Source organism: Urtica dioica, chromosome 12 (genome assembly GCF_054948205.1).
Source record: "Urtica dioica subsp. dioica isolate 48M chromosome 12, U.dioica_male_clone48M_v1_H2, whole genome shotgun sequence".
In the NCBI taxonomy this organism is placed as follows: domain Eukaryota; kingdom Viridiplantae; phylum Streptophyta; class Magnoliopsida; order Rosales; family Urticaceae; genus Urtica; species Urtica dioica.
The window spans coordinates 19,127,366-19,139,920 of record NC_142767.1 but is presented as its reverse complement, the minus strand read 5'-3'; the positions used below and the strand labels follow the sequence as shown (position 1 = coordinate 19,139,920).

At 31.5% G+C, this 12,555-nt stretch overlaps 1 long non-coding RNA gene and 7 other non-coding genes across 9 annotated transcripts; all 8 read left to right on the top strand.

Moving 5' to 3' along the window:
• Positions 1–610: 610 nt before the first annotated feature.
• On the top strand, positions 611–4,162 carry LOC149379948 (uncharacterized). 2 transcript variants are annotated; one of them, XR_016294222.1, is made up of 2 exons: positions 611–844; positions 1,037–4,162. It is a non-coding gene; the product is annotated as an uncharacterized LOC149379948 (long non-coding RNA). The 2 variants fall into 2 exon arrangements; XR_016294223.1 differs by having other exon boundaries at positions 1,014–4,162.
• On the top strand, positions 992–1,111 carry LOC149379955 (small nucleolar RNA SNORD14). The gene has a single exon (XR_016294306.1). It is a non-coding gene; the product is annotated as a small nucleolar RNA SNORD14 (small nucleolar RNA).
• On the top strand, positions 1,815–1,934 carry LOC149379954 (small nucleolar RNA SNORD14). The gene has a single exon (XR_016294325.1). It is a non-coding gene; the product is annotated as a small nucleolar RNA SNORD14 (small nucleolar RNA).
• Positions 2,038–2,158, top strand: LOC149379953 (small nucleolar RNA SNORD14). Its single transcript, XR_016294340.1, has one exon. It is a non-coding gene; the product is annotated as a small nucleolar RNA SNORD14 (small nucleolar RNA).
• On the top strand, positions 2,378–2,459 carry LOC149379952 (small nucleolar RNA snoR116). The gene has a single exon (XR_016294330.1). It is a non-coding gene; the product is annotated as a small nucleolar RNA snoR116 (small nucleolar RNA).
• Positions 2,818–2,938, top strand: LOC149379951 (small nucleolar RNA SNORD14). Its single transcript, XR_016294336.1, has one exon. It is a non-coding gene; the product is annotated as a small nucleolar RNA SNORD14 (small nucleolar RNA).
• Positions 3,327–3,434, top strand: LOC149379950 (small nucleolar RNA snoR99). The gene has a single exon (XR_016294329.1). It is a non-coding gene; the product is annotated as a small nucleolar RNA snoR99 (small nucleolar RNA).
• On the top strand, positions 3,641–3,744 carry LOC149379949 (small nucleolar RNA snoR100). Its single transcript, XR_016294335.1, has one exon. It is a non-coding gene; the product is annotated as a small nucleolar RNA snoR100 (small nucleolar RNA).
• Positions 4,163–12,555: the final 8,393 nt, after the last annotated feature.

The following is a 12,555-nucleotide window of genomic DNA, read 5'->3' as shown; positions in this document are numbered from 1 at the left end:
ATTAATTTCATTTTACAATTGTCTTATTTGTCATGGAGAGCAATAAGACCTCACTTGACCTCATTTTATCATTTATAAAGCTTCTCCAGCAATAGTAATGCTACATCACATAAATCAAAATTTCATGCTACATCACATAAATCAAAATTTCATGCTACATCTTTTTTTTTAGTTGTAGTTTTTTTCTTTGGCATTAAATCTATAGCGATCACAAATTCAAAATCAATCACTTATCTATTGAAAATATATTACATCCATCTATTATTTCCGTGGAATTTTCATATGATATTACATTGTTGAAATTAATTGCGAAAATAGCGGGTCTAGAGTTTTTACGTGGAAAATACGAGACTACCAACTTTTTTTTTTTCCCGGTGAATACTAATAAAAAAAATCAGTTTAATCTTCGAAATTGTGAGATTTAAAATTTTCTAAAATTATTTTGGAAAAAGGAACAAAAAAGTTTTAAATAATTAGGTTAAACCATAGGGAAACAAGTTTTTATTATAATTTTTTGTTGGGCCACGGACTGGTATAGGCCCATACTAAATTCTGATGTCCCATCCCGCTCTATAAGAAGACGACGAATACAACGTTTAACCCTAACTCATTTCGTTCTCTCTACTCGTTGTATTTTCTCTCTCAAAACCTAGGTTCTCACTGTGGCGAGAGAGTTAGAGAAACGCTTCGGCGGCTACGAGACATCGCCGAACCGTCTCTGTTACTCTTTCGCTGATCTAATAGCTCTCTTTGATTACAGTAATCCTCGCCGAAGCCTCATTCAGCTTTCTCAACGGCCGTTAATGCCGGTTCAGGGTATAGAACTCGTCTCGTTGAGGATTAGGTATTTCTCACCGAAGTCCGTTCTTGTTTTTCTGATCTAAATCTGGAGTAGTATTTATATGTTACAGAGTTGTAGTAATGTTATTGTAAGCTGTTATTTGGAATTTCACTACTATTAACGGAATTGTATGAATCGCATGTTAAAATCTGTTGATGATGACAAAATCAAGGCTTGTTTCTCATACATTCGCAGTTGCCGCCTAAGAGTTTTCGCCTCGCCAGGCTTGAGAGCTAATGCTGCTTTATCCTTCCTTGGATGTCTGAGACTCGAAATAATTTTGATTATTATTTTCTTTACATTTATAGATTGTCTTGTGCATATATTTTTTAGCTATGCATTTGAAATAGTTGATAGTGATGTTACAGAATTTATGCTCACGAGATTCGCAGTTGCTTCGTGAGAGATTTGCCTTGCCAGGATCGAGAGCTTTACGAAAGTATTGGTACTTTGCGACCTTGAGAGCTCTTTGTTTGTTAATGATAGAGTTACACCCTTATCCTATTGTGTATTAATATATTTTGTATATGCTCTAAAGAGTAAACTCAAAATTAGGTTAAGTTCGATTTTGGTAAATTAAACTGAAAGGCAATAAATTAGAGTCTCTGGTACGCTTCATTTCCTTGGTGTATACAGCGCTGTACATTGCCAATAGTGATATTATTAGGAGCTGATTCCTGGCAGTTTTCTCTTTGACTGAGACTTTTGCATTCAATCGTTCCTATATTTTAAAAAGAACTCTTTTAACTTGTTCTCAGTTTTGATTTCAATATGGAGGCTTGCCCTGACCTTGAACTAACAATTCGGTTGTAGCCGAAGCCAATAGATGATAAATTATCTGATTGTCGTTAGATCTTTATTTGAAGCCTCTCTGTGTGGAGTAATTTTGTTACCCAGCCCTCACCATATTTCTAGTGGTGAATTTTTATTTGATCTCAAGTTCGCGTTTCCCTTTTTCTTAAATTTTCAAATCTGTTGATGATGATAAATTCAAGGCTTGTTTCTCATACATTCGCAGTTGCCGCCTAAGAGTTTTCGCCTTGCCAGGCTTGAGAGCTAATGCTGCTTAATCCTTCCTTGGATGTCTGAAACTCAAATTATATTTGTTACTACCATTTCATTAAGTAACTGTTGTCTTTAGGACTTGTCATCTTTGTTTCTGTTGTTGGTCTTGTTTTTTTAGCATGTTGATAATCTGTTGATGATGATAAATTCAAGGCTTGTTTCTCACAACATTCGCAGTTGCCGCCTGAGAGCTTTCGCCTTGCCGGGCTTGAGAGCTATTGCTGCTTAATCCTTCCTTGGATGTCTGAAATTAATCTCACTTTTGTATGTTGGTTTCTTTCTTTATATCAATTGCTTTGTAGGTGCATTTGATTTTCTCTGACATGTCACACTGCTGTCAAGAGATTCATTAGCTAAGAAATAGAATAAGGTGAATCCTGTCGCTTGGTTATCTCAGTTGGAAATATGTTTTCTCTGCCATTTATGTATTCAAGTTTTCAGTAATTACTACGCTTTTTCTTGTAAAAGGGGAGGCTATGAAGATGAAAATTATACCATCAAACTATGAGAGCCATCTGCTCGTTGATGCTAAAAAAATTTATATCCTGAGCCTACTACTGTGTTTACTAATATAATGTGAAGGTCTAGATTCTAAATTTAGAAAATTAAAATCGTGTATGGGAAGTTAATAGTATATAAACTTAAAAAGGCAATAAATTAGAGTCTCTGGTGCGCTTCATTTCAATGGTGTATACAGCGCTGTACATTGCCAATAGTGATTCTTATAGGAGCTGATTCCTGGCAGTTTTCTCTATGACTGAGGCTTTTGCATTCAATCGTTCCTACATTAAAATATAATTATGTATACGTATATTTAATTCATCATACTTCATAACCCGTACAGAATTTGACATCTTTTAATTGCTAGTATATGGAATTTCAATTCATAGTTTTGTTTCCCTTTGAATATCTGTTTATGATGACAAATTCAAGGCTTGTTTCTCATCACATTCGCAGTTGCCGCCTAAGAGTTTTCGCCCTGCCAGGCTTGAGAGCTAATGCTGCTTAATCCTTCCTTGGATGTCTGAAACTTAATTCATTTGTTTGGTCTAGTGTCTTGTTTCTATGTTGAATTCTTTTCTCTGTGGGTAGTTTCTGTTTTGTTATTATATAATCAAGTCATGGATCTCTTCCTTACATGTCAAGTCTGTTTTCTGCTGGGTTGATTTTGCTTTCCATGTCATGTTGGTAATTTGCTTGCGACGATAAATTCAATGCTTGTTTCTCATAACATCCGCAGTTGCAGCCTTGGGGCTTTTTCCTTTTCGCGTTTGAGAGCTATCGCTGCTTTATCCTTCCTTGGATGTTTGAAACTCGATTCATTTGTCATTTTTTTTTGGGTGTTTTGCCTCCTTGAAGGTCAATTTATGATTTTATGTTTTCGGGGGCCTTTTTTCAATTTGCCCTTTAAGTTGCAATATCAACATCAGGGATGAATTTTGTCCCCCAACATCAATCTTCATCCGCCCTATCACTTTGTCAGCTGTCGACCCTTTTGTCCTGTTGATCATTATTGGTCGGAAAATTTCGGTTCTTGAATCATCATGTTTTAGCTTTAGGTATAATCTCGTCCTTTGTTTATAAGTGTCTTCCAAAATTTCTGACCCTTTAGAAATTTTTGTTTTGGTAGAGACTCACTTCAGATGATGCATTTGTGTTTTTCTGAATTTTTCTGGGCATAAGATACTTAGTATGAGTCTCCGTCCACAATAAGCCGATGCTCTGGATCAAAAGCTATGAAGGAAGCATGGTAGTGTGAACGGAAATCAAGAGTATTGGGTCATCATGTCTGCCCTCTCTGATCTCTGATTTCAGGGCCTGGTTGATGACCTACAATTTCTTTTTATCTCATTTTTATTGTTTTCTTTTGCATAAAATCCCAAAGCTGCCTCGGGATGAGCTGGACTATGCTTGGAAATCAAGGCAACTTCAAGAGCACAACGGAAACTAGCTTCTGGTCAGTGAGATTTGTTGGACGGACAAACACGAGGGAATCAAGAAGAATACTGTGTTTTTAAGTATTCATCTTTGCGTTTGAAGTTTTTTCTAATTATAAAATATACAACTAATGTTTAATTAATTTTAATGAAAAATATATATATATATTTTAATATCTTGGCCCTGTTTTACCTTCTTTATTAATCAACTGATTGCAACTGTATTTGTAGTATGAAAATGGTCGAGCATTATGTTTTTGTCACTATTGATCTTTATGAACTCGAATACAAAGTAAAAAAAAATATGCTGTGGGGTTTACCTGCCTACCATTTTATTACTTGGACAGTATTTAAATTTTTTTAAAAATTCTGCAAAAAAATTTCTCTTATAAAAAAAAAAATCTTAATCTAAACAGTGGTTTTTATTCAGATATTACCAAAGAAATGTTGTAACTTGCACTATGGTGATTAGGTAGGTCATGTCAAATGAGCCAATTCCTAAGTTTTTTCTGTGTCTTTTTGTGCTCAGAATTGTTCTCATAAAAAACAGAAAATAAAACAAACGTTTTCTGACATTTTGACATGGTCATAAGTAACTTTGCCATAGCGTATAAAAGGTGGGAAAAACTCGATAATTGGTTTATTTGTTGCGATATTATATACGAATGTCGTATTCCTAAAAGATTCACAACGGCAAAATAGAGAATGTATATCGTAGAATGGGCTATAATTTAGGGATTAAAGTTGAACAGGCAGTATTTTATATAATTTCTTCATGGTGTGATTTTAGGTCCTAAGATTTATGGTATGGACTAATTTGGGATCTTGAAAGATTTGTTTTATTGGAGTTCTAAATGTTGATCCGGGGTGTACTGTAATGTAGGAGTTAAAGTTGAACACGCAGTATTTTATAATTATATAAGGGACCTTTATATAATTTCTTCATGGTGTAAATTTAGGTCGTAAGATTTATGGTATGGACTAATCTGGGATCTTGAAAGAATTGTTTTATTGTACTGAACCACGTGAGTTCTAATGTTCATCCATTTTTGACATTAACATAGGTTAATCTCATTTTTTAGGAATTGACTTGCAAAGTTCATCGGCGTTCCCTTCTAAATCATTCTCTTCCAATGTAGAGTTGTATTTCAAAAAAATAGAGGCGTAGTTTCAATTATTGTATACAAAATTTACCAAAAAAAATTACCGGTAATTTTTTAACAAGTACCTTCATTCAAATTATACTTCAAAATCATTTGATTTCTCATTCAATCAAGATACAAAATTCCTAAATATTCATTCTATAAAAAAGACACCGTGTCTCTTTTATCTTATCGATCTAGTAGCTCAAGAAGCACTCGACCAAAAACACAGCCGACCATCACCACAACTATATGTCCAAAATCACATTTTCCTAAAATGTGGTCTGAATTTGAAACAATCTCCATAATTGACTAGCACCTAAGCTTTCTCTAAATCTGGTGTAAATCCACGACCTTATTATGAAGCGTCTACGTTCCAACTATTATTGTCTTACAAGTTTGTAAAATTTACCACATTATCATACAGAAATTCATATTTTTTCAAGGGGCACAATTTTGTGGTGATGAGGATGAAGATGATATCTATGCCATGATTCGAGGTGACCAAGCCAAAGAGACAATCCGAGAAGATGTGGCGAATTAACTGCATCACATTATATATTATTAATTTTGGTATGTTTGTTTTTTTCTTCATGGATGCATTTCAGATAAGACATATCATGAGGAACCGGAGATACATATCCTGCTTTTACTTGGATATTGTCATTGGAGCGAATATATATGGAAACGTGAAAGAAAAAAGGTCCAATCAATTTCACTATATAAAAAAGTCTGGTTTAGTACAGTCAAATAATATTCCTCGTGATGCAAACAAATAAATAAACCTCGTTCATATAAATAAATCAATGTTGAAAGGAAATTCAAATGTCATTCATGTCCACTGATTAATTCACCTCTTAAACAAGATTTACAACTTAATAATCGCATGTCAAGTCCGTGAGACCTTGATTTGTGGGCAAGGGTTCTTTCGGTTCCTAATTTCCTTTGTTTTTTCGGTAATGGTAATTATGATTATTCAATCATCCCTAAAGTAAATATTCACAAAAAAGAAAAATAAAATCATCCCTAAAGCAAAAAAGAGAATAAAAAAAGTGAAATTTTATGCTGACTCAGAAATTTGGAGTGCTCAACAACAGCTTTGCTGTCTCTTTATGCCACACAACACCCATTAAAGAATCCCAAAAATAAAATAAAAATTATTAATCTTGTTATTGCCAACAAAAGATTATGAACTACAAAAGGAAGATAAGTATTCAAGAAAATAAATGACAAAATAAACAGTGCAAGTGTTGGCCTATCCTCAATTATAGAGTATGTTATATGTCTTCTAGGGTTTTTGGCAACACAAGTAAATGTAATTCAAGAGTAAAATACGAAAGTTAGCTAAAATATTCCGAACCCGTGATTATAATATACGAGTAAAGACAATGTACGAGATATTTGGGAAGGTCCAAGTTCTCAATGACCATAACCAAAAGTAGTTATCCATCAATTCTTTTTCAATCATTAATAGTGATGTTTTTATTGGTGATCCTAATGATCGATCGTTCACTCACTATATCATACAATTAAAGCCTTTCAATTTGCTTTAAAATTTATGTATTTCTCCGGGAAAATGTTGAATGATTCTACAGTCTCTTTCGGCTCTTTCTATTGTCCTTTTACATTTTCGTTGATGTCCAAATTTTAGCATAATAATTATGTGTGCAAGCTTTTCTTAAACAATAATGATGTTCATCAACGGTGATGGCTCTCACATAGGTGAGCCCCACATATTATGTGTGAGGGTCATCAGCGCGCTAATGAACATCACAACTCTTTTTAAATCATTTTGTCTTAATCGAAAATTATTATTGTAAATTTTTATAAACAATATTTATATTCTTTACGTGCTTTCAAAAATAAAATAAAAAATTAGCTATCATTTACAAAAGTGAAAAACATGATCTATTAATTACTATTGCAATTTTTTAATAAATAAATTTGTTAAAATAAATACATCCTGCCGCAACATCCATGCATGTATTCAAAGACCATATACTCTATTATATTGTCTTGAAATGCATACGTACAATCGTTCAGCTAGTTAGATCGATTAATTAATATTTGCAGGACAAGCAATTTATTTTATAAACAGTTAGGTTGAAGAGGAGAAAGAAAAAACAGATTTGATGAGTGCTCTTTTCGGTTGATGTACTTAATAAGATCAATATTAATGGCCGTAATTACATTTTTGTATCCTGTGTGTCGTCCTTTCGTTGGCTTTTTCTCAATTTTGCTTTCAACTATCTCGTCGAAATTTGCATACGTTTTGCGTAAATAGAGTAAGCTCTAGCGTAGAACGGGTTTGATAATCAAAGATTTAGTTGATTAAAATCTGGTAATCAGCGATTATATTGATCTTACATATATCATAGTCGACTCGCATATGAGTTAGCATAGAGATTGTTTTTTGTTCGCCGTGCATGTAACCAAAAACTTAGTTAAATGCATTTTAAAAAAATTATTTCTAAGAATATATCATCTCTATTTTCGTCTTCCATCTACTAGAAAAAAAAAATGCAACTCAAAGAGTCTTTAAATTATGAAAATCGTTCATTTTACGGCAAATTATTGAGAGAGATATATTCATCAAAACGATATTATTAAATCTGATTACTATTACTCGTTAGGGCCTATTACTCATGACGGGATGCATTAAATCGATTATATATTGGCAAAAAATTGGAACTAATAAAAAAAAAAAAAAAAAAATTGATGCTCAAAATATGTATAAAAAACACCATAAATTTGTGAAGGGAAATGGAAATTCTAAATTCCATTTGAAAAAGAGATGTTGTACTGTATAAATAGGCTTATCTTAACAACGCACGGTTTGAGTCCCAAAAAATAACACAAATTTTGTAGAAGAGTTAGGATATACCGACCAAATCGACGGGTCTGGTGGTGTGGTAGATTCCTTACTTCTTCCTCTTTTTTACCTCCTGAAATCGTATTTGGATTTTTTCTTCACAAATTAAAACATTTTTTAACGTTATTCAAATAATCGTTTCTGATGTTCTCATTCGAGACACATCGAATACTATTAGTTATTCGAAAACTATCCTCGACTCTTTTTCCTTTATTATGGTAGGTGGAGTTGGGAATTAGGGTGCTCATATTTTCTAATTCTTAACGTCGTCGTTTCTTTGGAGGAGTTTACTCGGGTTTTTTTAGCACCCATGAGAGAGAAATAACACTTTAATGAGACAATCCAACAAGCGTCGACGTATCTTTATATTTTTTCTGATGTTAATAGATATGATTTTTTTCGTTGGGAAGTGTTTTTTCTTAATTTTAAAAATTCTGAAATTCAAATTTGTTTGAGTTATTTGCTCTTTTTATTTTTATTTTAAATAGTAGTATATAAAAGTATTTATGTCAAATCTATATTGTTTATCTTAAGGAATGTCTAATTCTACCATAGATACCAAGTATTAACTAAATTAACTTTAATAAAAGGGAAAATATCACATTTATACCCTGTGTTTTAGTGAAATGTTGAGTTTAACCCTCGGTTTTCAAAAATGTCGAGTTCATACCCTCTGTTTAACTAAAATGACGAAATTATACCCTGAAATGAATAACAGCGTCACAAATCTCCCTTTCATTGATATTAACTCTTATATAAGAAAAACCAAATCAAATCTAAATCAGTGCCCTAACTTCCAAATTCTCAATTTTGAAATAAAAATAGCCTTAAATTGAAATTAAATAATAAAACTCATACCTCCTAAGAAATGACTTCATTCCGTGTTCGAATTGTAACTCTAAATTCTGGATTCTCTGTTCGAATATGCGATTTTGATGACTATCAACTATCGATTTTTACCCATTTGCCTCTTTCTGTGTTCTTCACGATTAAGAGACTGTTGTTTATTTTTTAGTTTTTAAATAAATTACATATATGGCGCGAATGAATAAAGATAATTGGTGTTTATATATACATATTATAGTCAACGTCAATGAAAAACCAATAAAAAGAATATTCGTGACACTGTTGTCTATTTCAGTGTATAATTTCGTCATTTTAGTTAAACATGGGGTATAATTTCGTCATTTTAGTTAAACAGAGGGTATGAACTCGACATTTTTGAAAACCGAGGGTTAAACTCGACATTTCACTAAAACACAGGGTATAAATGTGTTATTTTCCCTTAATAAAATTTCCAATACTCATAATTTCAATCATTAGAATCACAAAGATTTTTCACTGATATCACATGATGTTTGACTATAATTTATATACTTAGGTTAGTAGCTCAATAGCTTGGTCTCTTTTCAAAAATAGTCAAAGTTTTTTTTTTATTAAGAAAATGTTTCACCAGAGGCGCAGTAAATTAATTAACTAAAGAGTAAATTGAATTAATTAACTAAAACAATAAATTAAATTTACTTTTTAGTTAAATAATTTAATGGGGCCTGATAATCTATTTTTTTAATAAAATAAAACTTTGGCTATAATTTTTTTTTTAAAAAAACTAAGAGATTGGTTAGTTTCAACAAATTCTTCATAGAAATAACTTAGTTTTTTTAACTAATAATTTATTTAAAAGTAAACAAAAATCAAATAGATGAAATGAAATTATTTATTTTCCCAAAATCTAAAACACATTTAAAAATGCATAAACGTAAACACACAAAGGGTGTTTAAAATACCTTTTTTATTTTATTTTCAATAGGAAATGCATTGTATCCGTGGAGGTTGTAATATAGTTTCTTCTATAATATATCATACATACATTAATATACAGAGATTTGTAACTAATTAGGCCACTTTAAACATGTGATTTTGGATCTAGCATATGTTTGATAATTTTTAGGAATATAGTCGAATGGCTTATGTGACAATAATTAAGGTATGATTTACCTTTATTTATTAACAAATTCGTCACTTTCTCTCTCCTATTTTTTTCAAATAGTTTTTTTTTTGCATCAAAACTTCAAAAATTTGTATATTTCTCATACGAACTCGAAATTGAGTGATTTCAGATCCTACAACTTTGTGGCGTCGAGATCTTCAAAAATAGATCCATTATGTTTGGTGAAAAGTTATATTTATGTCGATAATTTTAAAAAAATTCAGTTATTTCCATATTTAAGGTAGCAACGTGATTTTTCTACATCTATGATATTAAACATGATTTTCATCAAACGCAATGGATCTATTTTTGAAGATCTCGGCATCAAGAATCCGTATGATTTGGAATCACTCAATTTCGAGTTCATATGAGATAGATATGGTTTTTTGAAGTTTTTATGTAAAAAAATGTGTAGGAAAAAAGTAGGAGAGAGAAAATGACGAATTTGTTAATAAATAATGACAAATCAAACCTTACTTATTGCCACATAAACTTGTTGGTTATTTGTTTAATAGTTGTGAAACATGCTAAAAACAAATTTTATAGTTTCATTTTAACTATTTTGCTAACTGCCTTATATATATATATGCCCTTTGTAACATCAACAACGATAATAATAAATCCAACATTAATGATGCAGGATCAATTACTATAGTCTTTCCGGTGTAAATATGTCTTCTGTATATGACTAGTGCTTTTGGGGATATTGCGTATAGCACAATCCCGGAAAATAATATATAACATTAATATCAATAATTTATACGTGCATTGCATATCTATGTGTGTGTGTGAAGCGACGACAAATGTGTACGCTTTTCCAAAGAGTTGAGGTTGAAAATCGGGGAAGACCAAAGTGGAAGAGGTTTGGTAACATAAATTTTGTTTGGTGCAAAATAATAATCTTTTCTTCGGTGCGGTTAAATATACGAGATTACTAAAATACTCTCATTCTGTCAATGTTGTGAACTTCTTTCCCATTCTTTGTGTTTCTTTTTTGCATAAAAGAGTTTTTTTTTTTCCCAAAAAATCTGTGTTTTTTTTTTCTTTTCATTTTTATCTAATTATTCTCTAATTACCATTGACTATAAATCACCAAAGTTACCAATTATAATTCAAATAATATTTTTTTTTATAAAAGGCTTTTCAAATTGATATATTGATAAAAAGCAAAATATTTAGATTACAAGAATAACTAAAATTTAAAACTTTTACGAAAAAGATGAAAAATGGATAACAGACAATCATAAATATAACAAAATAACATGTGTGTTACCCGTCTATCTAGATAACTAGTCATTATCATATTATTTCACGAATCACGAGCGAAAACGCCGGTCTTCGCCTATTGCAAATATCGGTTATATGAGTATTGCCCGACTGAGATTCACACCCGAAGAAAAAAATATCTTAGATATGAGATTCATATACGAAAAAATATTCAAAACCATTCCAATTAAAGATCGGACGATACAAAAGCCATATATAATAAGTATAGATTATTGAACATACTAAAAAAACATGAAAAAATAAGCAAATATTAAGTTCCATTGGTCGAGAAAAATTTTCACGATATCACATGACAAAAACCAAAGTTCTCCATTGGTCGAGACCATCAGAGTCTCTGTATCTCAGGGAAAGCGACGACACCGAAGATTGAAAACTCAAATCTTGATTTTTTGTGAGGGCGTGCGGCGGATAAAATTTGGAAGAATTTGTGCGGCGGATAAAATTTGGAAGAAAGAGCTATGTAACGAGTTTATTATTATAATTCAAATATTATGCAACTAACAGAGTTGCCATTATATAATGAAATGAAAATTTTGAGTTTTTTTTTTATAAATACAAAAATATATATCCGTCAAGATTATGAAAAGACTATATATAATTATGACAATATGCTTATTGCATCATACAAAGCCCTTCTAAAGCAAAGCATTCAATTTTCATATCCACTAAATAGTAAATACCAGTCAGATCTGAAAACTATATGTATGAGCTAGCTAATAGCTTGAAGACTTATATTGGGCTCATCGTCTAATGACTTTTGAAATTTGACAGATTGATTTTTTTTGTCTTTTTGTTTTCATCAATAATCTTTGAATTTTGAAAACTTGTAATCTGTCTTTTTCTTTAAACATTGGTCGATTTTTGGATGAATTCTCTAAAGTGAGGAACCATAGTGACCCTATTTAAAAGGTAAAACAACATATATGTTACTTTCTACTCAAATTCAGCTATTTTTCACGTCATTTACAGAGTATTGTTTTGTCAACCAATTGAAAAAAAAAACATACAAGGCATAAATTTGTTGTCCAATGTATGACTCTCGAAATGTCAAAGTTCAAGGACTCTTAAAGTAAAATAAAAAACCAAAAAATTAGCCAATTTGTCACAAGCCGTAAAATTCAGAGGACATATATGCAAACAAGCCTAATTTGAAAGGTATATATCTTGCAAGTTCAAATCGCGTGAAGAAAACATTGCATTAATTTCCCTATCAAGATCGCAGCTGCTTATTGGTGACAATATTAAAATGACCCGTCTAATTACTGATATATACATTACTACACGCATGGCATGTTATTCATAACATACATATCTAGTCTCTAGATCCCTTCTAGGGCCATCTAAATCTATAACTCATTATTTGTTTAGACTTAGGCTTTGTGTGTTGGAATATGCATTCTAGTGGGGGTAACAAAATAAAT